At 40.4% G+C, this 18,466-nt stretch overlaps 2 pseudogenes; both read left to right on the forward strand.

Moving 5' to 3' along the window:
* Nucleotides 1-10,007: 10,007 nt before the first annotated feature.
* On the forward strand, nt 10,008-10,639 carry LOC120235216 (annotated as a pseudogene).
* Nucleotides 10,640-15,067: 4,428 nt separating this feature from the next.
* Nucleotides 15,068-15,457, forward strand: LOC120235224 (annotated as a pseudogene).
* Nucleotides 15,458-18,466: the final 3,009 nt, after the last annotated feature.

Genomic DNA, 18,466 nt, shown 5'->3' on the forward strand with positions numbered 1-18,466 from the left:
TTATTTACTTATTTTGGTGGGTGGGGGGGTGCCTGGGTGGCTCAGTTCATTAGGCGTCTTTGGCTCAAGTCATGATCTCATGGTTCATGAGTCAGACTCTGTGCTGACAGCTCAGAGCCTGGAGCCTGCTTTGGATTCTGTGTCTCCCTCTCTCTCTGCCCCTCCCCCTACCCTGCTCATGCTCTGTCTCTCTCTTAAAAATAAACATTAAAAATTTTTTTAAATTATTTTGAGAGAGAGAGAGTGCGTGCACATAAGCAGGGGAGAGGCAGAGTGAGAGGGAGAGAGAGAATCCCAAGCAGGCTCCACACTGTCAGCACAGAGCCCAATGTGGGGATTGAACTCATTAACTATTCAATCATGACCTGAGCTGAAATCAAAAGTAGTATGCTTAACCAACTGAGCCACCCAGACACCTCTCCTTTTCTTAATCCTTTAGATCACTGCCAAAAATCTTGATAACACAGTGATTTTGCTGAAGTAAAAGAAAAAGAGATTTACAGAAACAGTTATGAATTATGTATGTCTCTTTTGGTCTTACCCAAAAATCAGTAGCCCATCAAAAGGACACTCAGATATGTGCAATCATCATTAGATTTAATCGTATTTCACCAACTTTGTCACATAAAAGCTCTTGCTTTAAACATGTTTTATTTTTGTCATTATGAGGTTTTATTTATCAATGTAGAAAGAGAAAGCAAACTTTATTTAATGGTTGTTAGCTTGATTTATAGTTTTTGAATACTTAGACACTTGGAATATGCCTCCATTTGTATGCTTGCCCTGCATGCCAGTGACTAGGATGAATTAGGTGCCTGTGATTAATACATCAAAATTAATAGTAGTATCTGCCTGGCACATTTACTCGCAATTGAAATCCCTGCAGTCATTCAGATATAAGAGATGCCCTTTTAAAAATGAAGCTCTTCCTGAAAGTTCTCCATTTATAATGGTGTCTTATGATAGAATGTCAGGGACAGTAATAGACCAAAGACATCCTTTGTAAAGTTATATGCAGAAAGGTCATATATCATAATGGAAAGAGAAAAACTTAGCAGGAGAAAGAAAGCAGATAAATTGCAGTAGACATTTTAACGGTTGTTGAAAGGACCATATCAATGAACCCATAATAGATAGGAGGGTGAGATTTTGTTACACTTAACATCCAGGGAAATGAAGAATCAGTCACTTCTAGAGACTCAGAAACACTGTAGAAGAGCAGGTAAGAAGCAGCCGCTTGTTAAGAGAAAACAGGAGCAAATGTGCACAGGAAGGAGGAGTGAAGATGTGCTGAGTAGTCACCATGTGCTAAGCCCAGTGTGAAGCACACAATGTACCTTTATACCTTCAACTACATGACCTGTCAGCCCTTTTTGAAAAATGTTTATTTATTTTGAGAGAGAGGGAGACAGAGAGAATGAGTGGGATGGGGGCACAGAGAGAGAGAGAGAGAGAGAGAGAGAGAATCTCAAGTAGGTGCCACACTCAGTACAGAGCCTGGCATGGGGCTCGATTTCATGACCACAAAATCATGACCTGAGCCGAAATCAAGAGATGGTGGCTTAAGTGACTGAGCCACCCAGGCACCCAGCCTTTTTTTTTTTTTTTTTTTTTAAGTAAACTCTACACCCAACCTGGGGCTCAAGCTCACGACCCTGAGATCAAGTCTTCATGCTCTATTGACTGAGGCAGCCAGGTGCCCCCACCTGCCGGCCTCTTTATTAGGGTTTACTACATTAAAGCTGTATGAAGGAGACTACTTAAAATAACTGCTAATGCCTAGACGGCAAAGTTGCAACTTGTTAGAAAGGCAGGTAGCACCTGTGCCCCCCTGGCCCTACTTACTTCCCCTCCGCCCCCCTCGCACTCAAGCATACTGCATTTCTCACTGTCCCCAGCAGAGCAGCCACTTCATGCCTCTGTGCCTTTGCATATGCTTTCATGTAGCTGGGTGCCTCAGTCCACTGGCAAACTCCTACCCGTGCCTCAAGCCTCAGCTCAAATATCACCCTCTCCGAGAAGTCTTATCTAATTCTGCCAGGCCCAGCAAGTTTATTTCCTCTTTTTGCTTCCCTGAAGCCCTTCATATCATTACACATATTAAAACATACCATGCTGTATTACAGTGATCTGTTCTTTTGTCTGTCTCTTCTGGACAGCAGCTTCTTATGGGCAAGGCAATATCCTAGTACCTATACTATGTCTAGAATACGCTAGTGATGTAATAAAGACACAATGACTGAAAGAATAATGGAGTGAACAAATATACACAGGTACTATATACCTGTGACATGTAAACAACAGACAGGTAAGCAACTAGCTGAAATACCGCAGTGTATCTTACTTTTGTTTTAGTTCAGTCTGCTGGAGGTCTGAGCTTTACCCTCTTTCTCTTGGCAATATCTTTGAGACAAAGAAAATAGGGAATGATTCAAGTGACTTATGTAGGACACATGTCAGCTTACAACAACAATCACTTTAGACCAATGCATCTGATAGAACATTCTGCAGTGATAGAAATATTCTGTATTTGCACCTTCTGATAGGGTAGCCACTAGCCGCACGCAGCTACTGAGCCCTTAAAAGGTGGTTAAATGCAAATAAGGAACTGAGTTTTGTTTTATTTTTTGAGAGAGTACGAGTGAGGGAAGGGGGGTGCGGGGGGGAGAGGATCCAGAGAGGGCTCTGTGCTGACAGGTTGACAGCAGCAAGCCTGACATGGAGCTTGAATTCACGAACCTTGAGATCATGACCTGAGCGGAAACTGGACGCACAACCAGGTGAGCCCCCCAGGAACTGAATTTTTAAACTTCAATTGATCTAAGAGAACTACATGTGGCTATTAGCTACTGTGTTGGACATCATTAACCCACAAGATAGAAAGAAAGTTCTACCTCATTTTAATTTTTCTGTATAAAAAACAAAAACTCAGCCACCGGCAAGCTGGGTAATAAATAAAAAAAAACCTTCCTTAACCATTCTGTGTCTCATTTTATTCATCTATAAACTCAGCAGGAGAGCTAGAGAAGACTGACAGCTCAAAGCTCCAGGAATGTGTACACTTCTAGGCTCATTTCTTTTTGTCACAGCAAGCCCTCCGGAGGGGCAGCTGAAGGGAACACCCTTTTACCCTTCCCAAAGGGGGAGGGCAGAGCGACGCTTGGGCGCCCGTGCCCATGGGTTCCAGGGGTTTCCTCCACAGAATTATAGATGGTGGGCTCACGCCAAACTATGAGTCAGAGGATCACACTGAAAACACCTAAGGTCTCTGGGGGAAATTCTAGGTGTTAAATCATACAGAAGAATGGAAAAAGGTCTCATTGGTTCAAAGCAATGCATCTTCAAGCCCTTACAGTTCTTTCTTAAGTGGGAGCAATCGGGGCTCGGCCAGGGATAAACCACTCACTTCTTTCCCTTAGGTTTTTTTGTGCCTGGAGAGAGTGAGGCTTATAAAGCCTGCTGGGCTTCTAAACTAAGCCTGAATATCTAATTTTCACCTGGAGAAAGAAAGCGGTTTTGCGATCTCTCATCTCCAAGGAGAGAAAACGCCAAATCCCCTCTCCAGGTTCTCTGAGGGCTCATGTAGGCATAATAGCTTGGAAAGGTCTAAACAGTCCCTGTTTCTTAAAAGGGATGCTGGGTGTGTGGTTAAGGGGGAAATGACCAAGACACTGACACCATGAGGAGAAGAGAAACAGAGATGGGGAACGGGGGAGGGGGACAGCTGCTATAGCTCTAGGCCTGTGCTTCTCAAACTTGAGTAACACAATTGCCAGGAAGGCTCGTTAAAACAGATTCCTGGGCACTAGTCCAGAGTTTCTGATTTACTAGATCAGCGGCAGGACCCTAAACTGCATTTCCACGTCCCTAAGTGATGCCAAATGCAGATAATGACCTGCTATCACACTTTGAGAACCACTGCTCAAAGTCACTGCTTCAGCCCTCACCTACTTTTCTTGGAGTTCCATCCAGTCAGCTCCTCAAAATGAAAAGATGTGTAAGTGTGTGTGCTTACAGACAAGGGGCTCAGTTAGATATTTCCCCACCGTCTGCCCCCCAGCTTCCACTTCCGCCCAGACCAGCGTGCAGCAATGCTGACGGGATGCATGGTGGCCGCTGCCGGTAGCACGGTCCAGTGGGAACGTCTGGAAGACCTTTCAGTTGATTCTAGTCACATGGCCAGCACCCTTGGCTGCAGAGCGTGCTGGCCAAGTGCACACGTGGCACACAGAGGAAGAGCTTTCTCCTCTGAGGATCGGACCCTCCAGCAAGGACACTAGTTTTGCTACTATCTCTTGTCAAAAAAAAAAAGAAGGAAATTCATAAATGTGTAAGGGCATTTGGCAAAGGTCTGCATTGGCCACGTGCAGGAGGAAAGTTTACATTTTTACAGAGAAGCCTTAGGGAAAGATGACTAAACTGTCCAGTTCACTGAAGGGTGTTAGAGAAATACCCTGTCTATGAGCAAAAATTTGGAGCTCATCTTTTCTTTTTCTTTCTTCCCTTTCTTTTCTTCCTTCCTTCCTTTTGTTAACACTTACATATTATTTACCACAGGTCATGCACTGTCCTAAATACTTTACATATATTAATTCATTTAATCCTCAACATTCTTTAAGATAGGCATACTTTTTTTTTTAACATTTATTTATTTTGGAGAGACAGAGCATGAGTTGGGGAGGGGCAGAGAGCAAAGGAGACAAAGAATCCCAAGCAGGCTGCAGGTTCTGAGCTGCCAGCACAGGGCCTGATGCGGGGCTCAAACCCATGAACTGTGAGATCATGACCTGAGCTGAAGTCAGATGCTCAACGGACTGAGCCATCCAGGTGCCCCATAAGATAGATATATTTTAATTCCCACTTTACAGTTAAGGAAACTGAGGCATGGGGTTAAATAACATGGCCAAAGTCACCCTGCTAATAAGTTGTAGTGCCAAGATTTCAATCCAAGGCCATGTCATTTCTGATTTGTTTCCACCAATGACCAACCTTGTGCATGTTACATTGGTAATTATCATCACCTGTTTCACTGAATCCCATTTTCTGACTTTGTTCTCATATTATCAGAGTATATATACCCCATTCACTGACCAACATGCAAAGCTCTGGATCCTGCTTTTCAGAGTTAAAAAAAAAAAAAAAAAGAGAGAGACTCAAGTACTGTATACAGGGAAGATAGGGATAGCATTTCCTCACTGTGGAAAGCTCAGATTCATAATTTCTAAGGTGTGTCTTATTTCAACACACAAAGGGAAGGCAGACCAGATGCTGGGACCACATGATGCCAGAAGACAAGACTACTGCAGCTCAACAACAAAACTGTTTTAGGGGCACCTGGCATTAACAGCAGGCATTCTGGAACATCTGAGTTTGAGATTCTTCAAACAGCAATAGCCTTATTTCTTTGTATGACAGGGAAAACTACCTGACAGTGAATTAGTGAATTTAGCTTGGTTCTTTGCAATAATTGATTCTTTCAGCTTTCCTTCTGACTCCCCATTTCAGTAATTTTCCCTCAGCTGTTAAAAAAAAAAAAAAAAGGAAACAAAGCAGGGAGCCTGAGTGGCTCAGTTGGTTAAGCATCTGGCTTCGGCTCAGGTCATGATCTTGTGGTTTGTGAGTTCAAGACCTGCACTGGGCTCTTCACTGACAGCGCAGAGCCTGCTTTGGATCCTCTGTCTCCTCTCTATCTGCCCCTCCCCTGCTCTCTCTCTCTCTCTAAATCTTTTTTTAATGTTTTATTTATTTCTGAGAGAGAGAGAGAGAGAGAAAGAGAGGGATAGTGTGAGCAGGGGAGGGTCAGAGAGAGAGGGAGATACAGAATCTGAAACAGGCTCCAGGCTCTGAACTGGCTGTCAGCACAGAGCCCGACACGGGGCTCGAACCCACGAACCGTGAGATCATCACCTGAGCCGAAGTCGGACGCTTAACCGACTAAGCCACCCAAACGCCCCTGCTCTCTCTCTCTCTAAAATAAGCATTAAAAAAAAATTTTTTTTTTAAAGGAAACAAAGCCCATCTAACAGTGTGCCAAAGCATTTTGAAATACCACTGATCTTCCCCTTTAGACTGAAAGCAAAGCAAAGCCTTTTTTCACAATCAGACTTGAATGGCTTCTCAAAAGTTCAACATTAAGTTAGTTAGTAGCATTTAATTTTAAGGTTACTAACATATGATACATCTACTTATGGTAGCTCTTTAATTCCCGCCAATTTTTTTTGTCCCTTAGTAGAAAAAGGAACTTTTATGACCATGCCATGAGATCTGCTTCTATTCAAGCTCAATTATACAGGATTGAGCCATATGAAATTGCTACTTTGTAGGTTAAAAATGATCAAGTATCAGCAATCTTATATGGTTCAACCTAATATAAATACACATGATAATATCTGCCATGTGCAACATTATACTAAATGAGATAAGCCAAACACAGGAGAAAAAAGTACATTATCTCACTTATATAGGGATATAAAAAAGTCAAATATATAGAAGCAGAAAGTATAACAGTGGTTACCAGGAACAGGAAAGTGGGGAAATGGGGAGATATTGGGAACGAAATTGCAGTTATGAATAATGAATAAGTCTAGACAGCTAATGTACAGCATGATTCCTATAGTTAATAATACTGTATTGAATAATGGGAATTTACTGCAAAAGGTGCTGTCATCACACACATAGAAATAGTAACCATGTGAGGAAATGATATGTTAATTAGCTTGGTGATAGTAATAATTTCACTATGTATATTCAATTATCATGTTGTACACTTTATTTTTGTGTGTTATATACTTCACAATTTTTATTTAAAAATAAAAAATTTTAAAATACGTGATTTTTTAAAAAAGATTAAATAAATACACATGATCTATAAAGCAATACACTCCTCTTTCATTTTTCCTGGTCATTTTAACAATAATAACAGAAAATTCTCTAAAGGTTCCTAGTTACCTATACGATACACATCTAATATAGATTTTAGAAATTATGGGATAGCAGAGAATAAATGGTGGCAACGGAGGGGCACCTGGGTGGCTCGGTCGGTTAAGCATCTGACTCTTGATTTCAGCTCAGATCATGATCTCATGATGGGATCGAGCCCCAGGTCAGCCTCTGTGCTGACAGCATGGAACCTGCTTGGAATTCTCTCTGTCCCTCACTCTCTGCCCCTCCCTCCCCCGACTAGTGCTCTCTCTTTCTCTCAAATAAATAAACTTTTAAAAAATGGTGGCAAGGGAGCATTCATGGAAAAATAGAACAAATTATAGATTCAGAGCTTGAACATAATTACATAAAACATGAAAAGCTGCCCCTGAGGTTATTCCAGAACACATGGTTCAAAGAACTGAGGGTACTCTTGGCCAAAGAACTTTTCCTTTTCATTTTACTAGTAAGTTATAATTTTTGGTTTGTCTTTCAACTAGGGTACAGAACAAATAGGAATATATTTATTTAAAAAAACTGCCATGTCCTCCAATATAATCGTTGGTACTCAACTGTATTTGTGGGGGCCTGAGAGTATTTCTCTCCATTGTTTCATGTTTTGTATGACTTGCTTCCTTGCATGTTATTGGCATTGTCATCCCTATTGGCTCTAAGATCCTTTCAACGGGGAATATTATTAGGTTTGTGCAACTTTGAGGGAATAAGTCATAACTAAAATATGCAGTAGATGTACTTAATGTTATAGGTAGAAGGAAAGAGCCAGCAGTATTCTTACCATAGGGATCTATATTTAGATATTTAGTAAGCATTCAGCACATTTAATTTATCCACCATAAATCAAACTAGACCAGTAATCCCAACTGTGGTTTAACGAATGTTAAAATTGAAAATACTTGTGGGATACAGTTAAGCCAGTCCTCAGAGGAAAGTGTATACCTTTAAATGCTTGTATGAGAAAATAAGAGAAGCTAAAAGTTGTTGACCTAAGCATCTAGCTAAAGAAATTTTTAAAAATACAACAAAAAATAATGAAAAAAATACAACAAAATAAACACAAAGAAAGTAAAAGGAAGGAAGTGATAAAGAAAAAATAAATCAATTAACTAGAAAACACAAATATAATCAAAGGGATTTCTCAAAAGCCAAAAGTTGGGTATTTAAAAACACTATTAAAATTGACAGCCTCTGGAAAGATGGATTAAGGAAAAGAAAAAAATAAAGAAGATAGATGTAAATAAATACATTAACATTTTACAAGATAAAATATTATAAACAATATTATGCCATTTAATTAGGAAACATATAATGAAATAATTCATGGAAATTTTAACTTAAAATTTAAGAAGAAACAAAAAATTGGGAAAATCCCATTTTTAAAAAATAATTTAATCAGATTAAAATATCTTCACACACACAAGCCAACACAGACAGATATAATTTTCCAGACTTTAAAGAAACAAGGTTATTCCAATCTTATACAAATTCTTCCAGTTATAAAAAGAGAAGCAACATTCTCTTACCCATTTAATGAGGCTGATATAATTGAGACTGTAAAGGTTTACAAGGACAGTATAAGAAAGGAAAAAAGAGTAATCTTGCCCATAAACATAGATACAAAAATCCTAAGCAAAATACTACCAAACAAAATTCATAAGTGCTAAGAGTGGAACAAAAAATACAACCCAATTATGTGGTCTGCAAGAGTCTCAGTTTATTTATTTGTTTTTATTTTTAAAAAATTTAAGTAATCTCCACACTCAATGTGGGGCTTGAACTCACAACCCTGAGATCAAGAGTCACTTGCTCCATCCAGGCACCCCAAGAAACCCACTTTAAATATAAATTTCAAATAAACAAACAAATAAATAAATAAATATTTCATAAGGGAATTTTTTTAATGACCAAGTTGGGTTTATACACGAATGGTTTAATATTAGAAAATCCAGGGATGCCTGGGTGGCTCAGTTGGTTGAGCATCCGACTTTGATCCAGGTCATGATCTCACAGTTCCTGAGTTTGAGCCCCACATCATGCTCTGTGCTGACAACTTAGAGCCTGGAGCCTGCTTCAGATTTGTGTCTCCCTCTCTCTCTGCCCCTTTCCTGCTCATGCTGTTTGTCTGTCTGTCTCTCAAAAATGAATACATTTAAAAAAATTTTTTAAAGAAAATCCATGCACAGTTTATCACACTAACATATTAAAGGAGAAAAACCATATGATCTTCTCAATACATGCAGAAATGGTATTTGAGGGCCACCTGGCTGGGTTAGTTGGTAGAGCATGTGACTCTTGATCTTGGGGTTGTAAACTTAAGTCCCTTGTTGCATGTAGAGATTACTTAAATATAAAATCTTAAAAAAAAAAAAAAGATAAATTACTGAAGACCATCAAAGAAGCTCTAAGCTTCTAAGGGGATATATGTCACGTTCATTTTTTTTTTTTAATTTTATTTATTTTTATTTGAGAGAGAGTGGCTCGTGAGCAGGGGAGAGAGGCAGAGGAAAGGAGAGAGAATGTCAAGCAGGAGGGGCACCTGGGTGACTCAGTCAGTTAAGGGTCTGACTTTGGCTAAGATCATGATCTCGCGGTCCATGAGTTTGAGCCCCACATCAGGTAGCGGGGAGGGCAGAGCCTGCTTTGGGTCCTCTGTATCCTTCTCTCTCTGCCCCTTCCCCCACTCACTCTCTCTCAAAAATAAACATAAAAAAAAAAATAATCTCAAGCAGACTCCACTCTTAGTGCAGAGCCCAATGCAGCACTTGATCCTGTGACCATGAAATTGTAACCTGAGCTGAAATCAAGTCGGACGCTCAACCATCCGAGATAGATACCCAAGCACTTCTTTCATGTTCATTTTATTCAAAAACGCAAGATTATAAAAATATTGATTAGTTATAAGCTAACTCAAATGGAAGAAGACAGATAAGGTAGTGTTAAAAGATTAAAGTGAGGGCCCTGTCCAGCAGCGGAGGAAACCCCTCTCAGTGCTGCCAACGCCCTGGCGGAGAAGCTGAGGTCATCATTGAATCTGAAATATTTAAAGTGGATACAAAACTGTTTCGGCAATGCAGACAATTAAGTGTACTTTTGGGCTAGGGGGCTGTTGGTAAAACAGGTCTCTTGCTATCCTACACAACAAGCAAATTTCCATCGGAGTGTGCAACGACTGTTTTTGACAGTCACAGTTATGATTGGTGGAGAGCCATATACTCTTGGACTTTTTGATACTGCAGGGCAAGATGGTGACAGATTACGACCGCTGAGTTATCCGCAAACAGATGTGTATCTAGTCTGCTTTTCAGCGGTGTCTCCATCCTCATTTGAAAATGTGAAGGAGGAGTAGGTGCCTGAGATAACTCACCACTGTCCAAAGACTCCTTTCTCGCTTGCTGGGACGCGAACGGATGTCCGAGACGACCCCTCTACGACTGAGAAACTTGCCAAGAACAAACAGAAGCCTATCACTCCAGAGGCTGCTGAAAAGCTGGCCTGGGACCTGAAGGTGGTCAAGTACGTGGAGTGTTCTGCACTCATACAGAAGGGCCTAAGGAATGTATGTGACGAAGAAGCCATACTGGCTGCCCTGGGGCCTCAAGGACCGAAGAAGGCCCGCAGGCGTGTGCTGCTAGGAACATCACCAGAGCGTCCCACACAGTGGGGTCAGCATCGTACTAAAAGCAATGTTCAATCAAACTAAAGATTAGAAATTAAAATCCGTTTTTGCAGTAATGACAAATGCCCTGCACCTAGCCACACGCACTCGTGTGGGACAAGGCCCATAGGTGTGGTCCCCTTGCCCTTCTCAGTGCTCGTTAACTTGAGTAATTGTGTATGGTCAGAAAAGTGGCTAGTGCTAGTTTTTGTTTTGTCAAAAAAAATTTCTGTTTAAAAGCAAGACATGCTGGGGATGACTCTGTCCCAGACTCATTGGGGTTGTTGAAGCTGCTCCCGGGGCTCCATCCACTCTGGACAATAATCTGGGACATTTAGGGGGTTTTTCTGTGTTTGTTTTTGGGTTTTTTTTGGGGGGGGAGTGTGTGTGGAGTTTGTTTTTATTTAGTCATTTAGTAACCACTGGACAGCCCTTAAGGGGAGGAGGAAGATGGATTGACTCCACATTCCACTTCCTAGATAGAGTTTAGAACACTTGTTCCCCACCTGGCACTGTTGGGAAGGAGTACAGTAAATGCCTCATTTAGTAACATACTCCTTTCTGAGGGTTGCCTTTTTTCTCCACCCTTGAGTAGGTCCTGTACTTGATGGAACTCATGAAAGCGGGTGGAGCCTGTCTTGCCCCTCCTCTTTTCTAGGACACACTCTATATGTGACTGTGACTTTCAAGGAAATCTGCTTGCCATTTGCTGATTTTTTTTTTTGAGGTTAATTTCTAACTTCTTTTACTGATAAGTGAAGAAAAGTATTGCATCTTTTGAAATACACCAAGTGACTGGAGTACGTAATGAAAAAACATTTTTCCCTATCAAAATAAAATAAAATAAAATAAAAGATAGAGTGAGGCATATTAAAAATTTGAAGAGTTTCTTTGAGCAAAAAATTGACATGAATTGGACGACACCAAAATGCAAGCGGTTATGAACCCTCCATTGGCAGCAGCTCAGGGAGAGATGTGTAGAGGAAATGGGAGAACCAAAGGAAGGAAATAATCAATTGGCTATAACTTAGAGCCTAGTTGGCTGTTTGTGACTGGTTGTCCTTAGCGTTTTGATTTCATAACCATGAGGCATTTACAGACTTAGATTTTGTTTTGCTCATGTAGGTAGCAATGGCATTAGACCCATATGGACTCTTCATTTAATTAATCTAACAGTAAGTGATGGAGTAAGGGGGGAGGTGGCGGGGATTATCCTACCAAATATCAAAACTTATCACACAGCTATTATATTAAGACTGTGGAAAAAGAAAAAGAAAAAAAGATTGTTTCGTATTGGTAGAGAGACCAATGGAAAATAACAGAACTTACCAACACACACACACACACACACACACACACACGCACGACATATGACAGAGGTGTCATTCAGGTCACTGATGAAAGACCATCTAGATAACTGGTAATCTTTATGGGGGGGGCGGGATGGAATTGAATTCTTCCTTCACACCACACATAAAAAACAGTCCAAAATGGAATAGACTTAAATATGAAAGATAAAACTCTAGAACTATTGGAAGAAATTTTAAGAGGACACTTTTCATGACTTTCAACGTTGGGAAAGACTTCTGGGTTTTTCTGGGGCGCCTGGGTGGCTTAGTCGGTTAAGCGTCTGACTTTCGCTTAGGTCATGATCTCGCGGTTCGTGAGTTCGAGCCCCGCATCGGGCTCTGTGCTGACTGCCAGCTCAGAGCCTGGAGCCTATTTCAGAGTCTGTATCTCCCTCTCTCTCTGACCCTCCCCTGCTCACGCTGTCTCTCTCTCTCTCTCTCTCCTAGAAATAAATAAAAATTGAAAAAAAATGCTCTTAAAAAAAAAGACTTCTGGGTTTTTTTTTTTTAGAAAAAAATTTTTATTTGTTATTTTTTTAGGGAAGCTCCATGCCTAATGTGGGGCTTGAACTCATGACCCTGAGATCAAGAATTGTACATTCCACAAACTGAGCCAGGCCGGCACCCCGGGAAAGATTTCTTAAACAAAATTACAATGTGTTAACCGTTAATAATAAGACTGATAGATTCAATTATGAAGGCCATCACAAGGCCACCCCAAAATGTGCCACTTTGGAATAAGCATTATTTTGGTCAGAAGGCAACTGAGAAATAGCAGCACAGGATAAGCTTTCCACCCTCCTGCTTTCTGCCTAAAAGTAGGCTATAAGTTTTCCTTTATCACTGTGCTCCCCGTCTCGTCTCCCATAGCAGGAGAAAGAGAACTGCCAGAGACACTCTTAACACCCCTAGACTGCCTGAGATTGAGTCTGTATAACCGACATTACCAAAATAGCCCTTCTCTTCAATTAGTTTTCCCCATGTATTTATTTACCTTCCTGCAATTTACCACCCCTAGAAGCCCAAGCCATTTTCCTTCTCTACAACTTATCACCCTTTGTTAAGACAGTGTACAATCCCCTACTTTTAACCACCCTTTTGAGCTGCTCATCACTGAGTTCTACTGTGTGCATGCACTTTGCACACATAAACTCTGGGTTTTTTCTCCCATTAATCTGTCTTTTGTCACTTTAATTTGCAAGATCCCAGTTACTAAACATAAGAGGATAAAGGAAAGAGGTTTTTTCCCTCCCCTATAATTACATTAAGAATAAGAAGTTCTTGGGGTGGCTCAGTTGGGGGAACATACGACTCTTGATCTCGGGATTATAGATTTGAGCCTCAATTTGGGTATAGAGATTACCTAAATATCAAAATCTTTAAAAAAAAAAGTGGGCAAAACAGATGAAAAGGAAACAAAAACTGCTAACAAGCAAGTGGAAAAATGTTCAACTTCATGAGTAATCTGAGAAATGCAGATTAACAGCACAAGACACCAGTCCACACCACTAGATTTGTAAAAATTAAGCAGCATGACAGTGTAAAGATGTACTTGCTGGCAAGAATATGAGCCAAATGGAAAGTATCACATACTGCTTGGTCAGATAGTAATCATTTTGGAAAAAAGTTTGGCTATCTTATAAGGCTGGGCATATGCATACTCCAAATTACAGTAATTTTACTCTTTAATGGATACCCTCGGAGAAATTTTGGCTTAAATATATTTGAAAGATAGTTCATAAATATATTTTCCAATATAGTAAAAAACATTAATATATATTAATAAATAACATTAAATATATATTACATATACTAAATATGTGTATATATATATATATAATAAAAATGGGGGGGGGGGCTGGGTGGCTCAGTCAGTTAAGTATCCAGCTCTTGATTTTGACTCAGTTCATGATCTCATAGTTCATGAGATTGAGCCCCACATCCAGCTCTGCACCGTCAGCGTGGAGCCTGCTTGGGATTCTCTGTCTCGCCTTCTCTCTGCCTCTCCCCTGCTCACACATGCACATATGCTCGCTCACTCTGTCTCTCTCTCAAAATAAATAAATGCTTTAAAAAGACAAAACAAAACAAAACACACACACACACAAATAGAAAGTAGTCACAGTCCATCAACAGAAGAATAAAAAATAAACTATGGTAGGTGCACCTGGGTGGCTCAGTTGGTTTGGTGTCCGACTTCAGCTCAGGTCATGCTATTGCTGTCCATGAGTTTGAGCCCCACATCAGGCTCTGTGTTGACAGCTCGGAGCCTGGAGCCTGCTTCGGATTCTGTGTCCCCCTCTTTCTCAGTCCCTCCCCCACTCATCTCTGTCTCTCTCTGTCTCTCAAAAAATGAATAAACGTTAAAAAAAAAAACAAACAACTATGGTAAACGGGTGAGGGGAGTGGGAGATATGGGCTTCCAGTTACGAAATGAGTAAGTCATGGGGATGAAAGGCACAGCACAGGGAATATAGTCAGTGGTACTGTAACAGTACTGAATGGTGACAGATGGCGGCTACACTTGTGGTGAGCAAAGCATAACATACAGAGAACATACAGAGAAGTTGAATCACTCTATTATACACCTGAAACTAATGTAGCATGTGTGTCAACTGTATTTCAATTAGAGGGGCACCTGGGTAGCCCAGTCAGTTGAGTGTCCAACTCTTGGTTTCAGCTCGGGTCATGATCTCACGGTTCATGAGTTCAAGCCTTCAAACCCTGCATCAGATTCTGCACTGACAGCACAGAGCCCACTTGGGATTCTCTCCCTCCCTCTGCCCCTCCCCTGCTCGTACACACTTGATCTCTCCCTCTCTCAAAAATAAATAAACCCTGCGGTACCTGGGTGGCTTAGTCCCTTAAGCGTCCGACTTTCGCTTAGGTCATGATCTCGCGGTTCGTGGGTTTGAACCCCACGTTGGGCTCTGTGCTGACTGCCAGCTCAGAGCCTGGAGCCTGTTTCGGAGTCTGTGTCTCCCTCTCTCTCTGACCCTCCCCTGCTCATGCTGTCTCTCTCTCTCCTAGAAATAAATAAAAATATTTTTAAAAAAAAAAAAATAAATAAACCTAAAAAAATTAAATAGATATATATATTACAGGTCAGCTGCAAGTTTTGAAGATGCCGCCCAAAGGAAAAAGTGGTTCTAGGAAAGGGTGGGAAGGGGAAGCAGCCTCTGGGAGTGGCCATTCTGACAAAGAAGGCTCTGGGTCCCAAAGGTGGTGGCAGTGCAATAAAGGTCAGACATGTTCTATGTGAAAAACATGGGAAAATCATGGAAGGCAAGGAAAAGTTAAAGTCTGGAATCAAAGAAGTGGCTGCACAGTATAGTTGAGGTAAAGCCAGGCAAGGGGGTGACAGGGGTTGGATGACCAGAGGGTCCATGATGGAACCATTTCAAGAAGCAGTATTGCCTTGCCTGACACTGAGCTAGATAAGCCTGTGTTTATAGACCCTGCAAGTAAAACAGAATTTGGATATCATATGATTATGATTGAAGGGAGAAAATAAAATTGTACGAAAGACTGAAGAAATATACATATTGGCCAAAAAATAAAATTGTTCAAAAGAGACAAAACAGAATAATTTTTCTTCTGAAATAAACAGGAAGAACAAATTATGGTATCCCTACACTCTGGAATACTATGAGCAGTAAACAAAATAGATGAACTATAACTCACCAGCTACAGATAAGTGAATCTTGGAACTCTATCACTGAGTGAAAGTATGAGTCATCAACAGAAACTGTACTCATCGGAATGACCTATAACGTGACATCATTTATATACATTTCAAGAACAAAACGAGTCAATATATTATTTAGGGAAACATGTGCATGTGATTTTTTTTTTTTAAAAAACTATTTTATAAGAATGCAAGGGCATCCATCATAAACCCAAATTGGGAGCATGGTTAAACCGGCAAATTAGAGAAGAGAAAAATCTGAATAGCCAATGATTATGTAAAAAGATACTCAATCTCATCACAATCAGGGAAAATTTACAAAGTAAAACAAGGTGCTATTTTCCATTCATACGACTGACAATATTTAAAAATCTGATAATATGAACTATTAAGGAGAATGGGGAATATATGGCTTTCATGAGCTTGGGCAAATGTAAATTAGTAATGTGAATGTGAATGTGAATGTAAACTAGGCCATTTTTAGTAAGACTGAAGAAAAGCATACCTATACTAGGTCCCAGAGATTCCTATTCTAAGTAAACACTCTGGAGAAACTTTCACACAGTGATAGCCCCCAGAAATGCCATTGCTGCAATGTTTGACAGACCCTAATTGTTCTTTAGGAAGGAAACAAATAAACGGGGAATAATTTATATATGAATGGTATGAAGAAGCCCAAATGTATGTATAAACATGGAATGAATCTCAAAAGATAAAGTGAAGTGAAAAAAATATCACATTATTCTATTAAATTTTAAAAATTAAAAACAATGTCATGTATCTCATTACGTGACACAAGAACTTGTTATTTGTGTGTATTGCTTGTATGTAGGCAGAAATAATTTAAAGTTTTTATTTATTTATTTGGGGGCAAGGGAGGAGAAGAGAGAGGGGGAGAGAGAGAATCCCAAGCAGGCTCTGCACTGTCAGCTCAATCTCACCATGAGTTCACAACCTGAGCCAAAATCAAGAGTCGGGCACTTAAGTGACTCAGCCACCCAGGCGCCCCATGTAATGGATTGTTCTTGAAATATTTTTGGTGACTGATTAACGAGGTTTGGGATACACAGGGTGAGGCAGTGGAAAGGTAATTTTCTTCTCCAGCTCATTTTCCTCAACTTAACAAATAAGTAAGTAGTAAATACATTATGAGAGAAATTATAAGAAAATCAAGCCCATAACAATGTTTAGAGTGAGGCTGCCCCTCCTGCATTAAAAAAATAACTTTAAAAAAATACCTTAATGGGGCACCTGGGTGGCTCAGTCAGTTAAGCGTTTGACTTCGGCTCAAGTCATGATCTCATGGTTGGTGGGTTTGAGCCCGGCATCGAACTCTGTGCTGACAGAGCTGCTGCTTCTGTGTGTCTCTCTCTCAAACCCTCCCCTTCTCGTGCTCCGTCTCTCTCTCTCAAAAATGAATAAACATTAAAGAATAAATACATAAAAATATAAATAAATACCTTGAAATCATCTATGGGCCCCAACCCAAGGCTCCATCTGGTTTACTCATCTCTTTATGGACAATTAAGTATTTGAGCTTAATTAAAATTCTCATTTGTGATCTGAAATAGTGTAGCCCTGTTGACTGATGGGAACCTAGTCCGCCCCATGGTCTAACCTTGTGGAAACTACAGTCCCTATAAGGCACTACAGCAGGAGCTCCCGCCCAGGGGAAAAAAGAATGGGATGTTTCTTTTTTTTCTTTCTTTCTTTTTTAAAGTAGGCTCAAGGGCTTGAACTTACCACCCTGAGATCTCAAGAGTCACATGCCCTACCTACTGAGCCAGCCAGGTGCCCCAAGAATCAGGTGTTTCTGTGGGGAAAAAAATTACAAATCACAAACATGTGTACCCCCAACCCCCCATATACTACTTACTTGTTAATCTCACAGCATTTTTAAATATTAATTAGAATTTTAAGTTAAATACTAACTTGATTCATCTAATGAAATGTTACTTTTTTTAAAGGCCAGTGGCCAAGTTGATTCTATGTAACCCATTATCACTGTATTCTTTTATCCCTCTCGCAATCATGCATAATCATACAGCAATTTTGTCACTTTATAATAATACTGATTAACCCCTATTACTGGCAGATTTAACAATTTATCTGTAATCTTCTACAAATGACTGAAACTAGTAAATACTACTGTATATCACCCAAAATGTCAACATTATAAACTGAATTGACAGATGTATGAAGTTGTATCATTTCAACATTTGACACAATTTATAACTGCTTTTTCTTATTGTTCAAATGCATCCAAAAGCCACTGTGAAGCAGTGAGGAAGCAGTAGAACTGATAGTGCAGGAAACTTAGAGCTGGTGAGGATGGGGAAAACAAAGGGGGAAAATCACTATTTTTAATTTAACAGAGCATGTATCCCCATAAGCATTAATGTGCTGTCCCGTGGAAGTTCTCTGGTTTCTGGTTCATCTTTCTACATCCAAAAGGGCCGTTTCTACATGGCCCAAGGCTAAGCAGTATTTTCAGACCTTTGTTTTTTTTTTTTTTAGCCATTTAATCAATGATCAACTCCATGACAGGTAAGCCTCACAGTTATGGCCCAGTTACCTTTTAAATAACTTTATTCTTGAAAGGATGTTCTGAACTTACCTTATTTTATCAGTAAATTCTGGCGGGTACGTACATTTTTCTGGAGACGTTATAACTCTCAAAGATGTTCAAAGGGGTTTGTAACCGCAGAAAATCCAAAGACGCTGCATTAAGATAAGCTCTCTTCGGCCACGTGGAAACAAACACGCGGCCCTGCCTTCTCGGCTCCCCTCCGCCCCGGCCTGTTCTCCGCGCGGTCCGCCGAAGAGGGACGTCCG

Source organism: Hyaena hyaena, unplaced genomic scaffold (assembly GCF_003009895.1).
Source record: "Hyaena hyaena isolate Hyena2069 unplaced genomic scaffold, ASM300989v1 scaffold_123, whole genome shotgun sequence".
Lineage (NCBI taxonomy): Eukaryota > Metazoa > Chordata > Mammalia > Carnivora > Hyaenidae > Hyaena > Hyaena hyaena.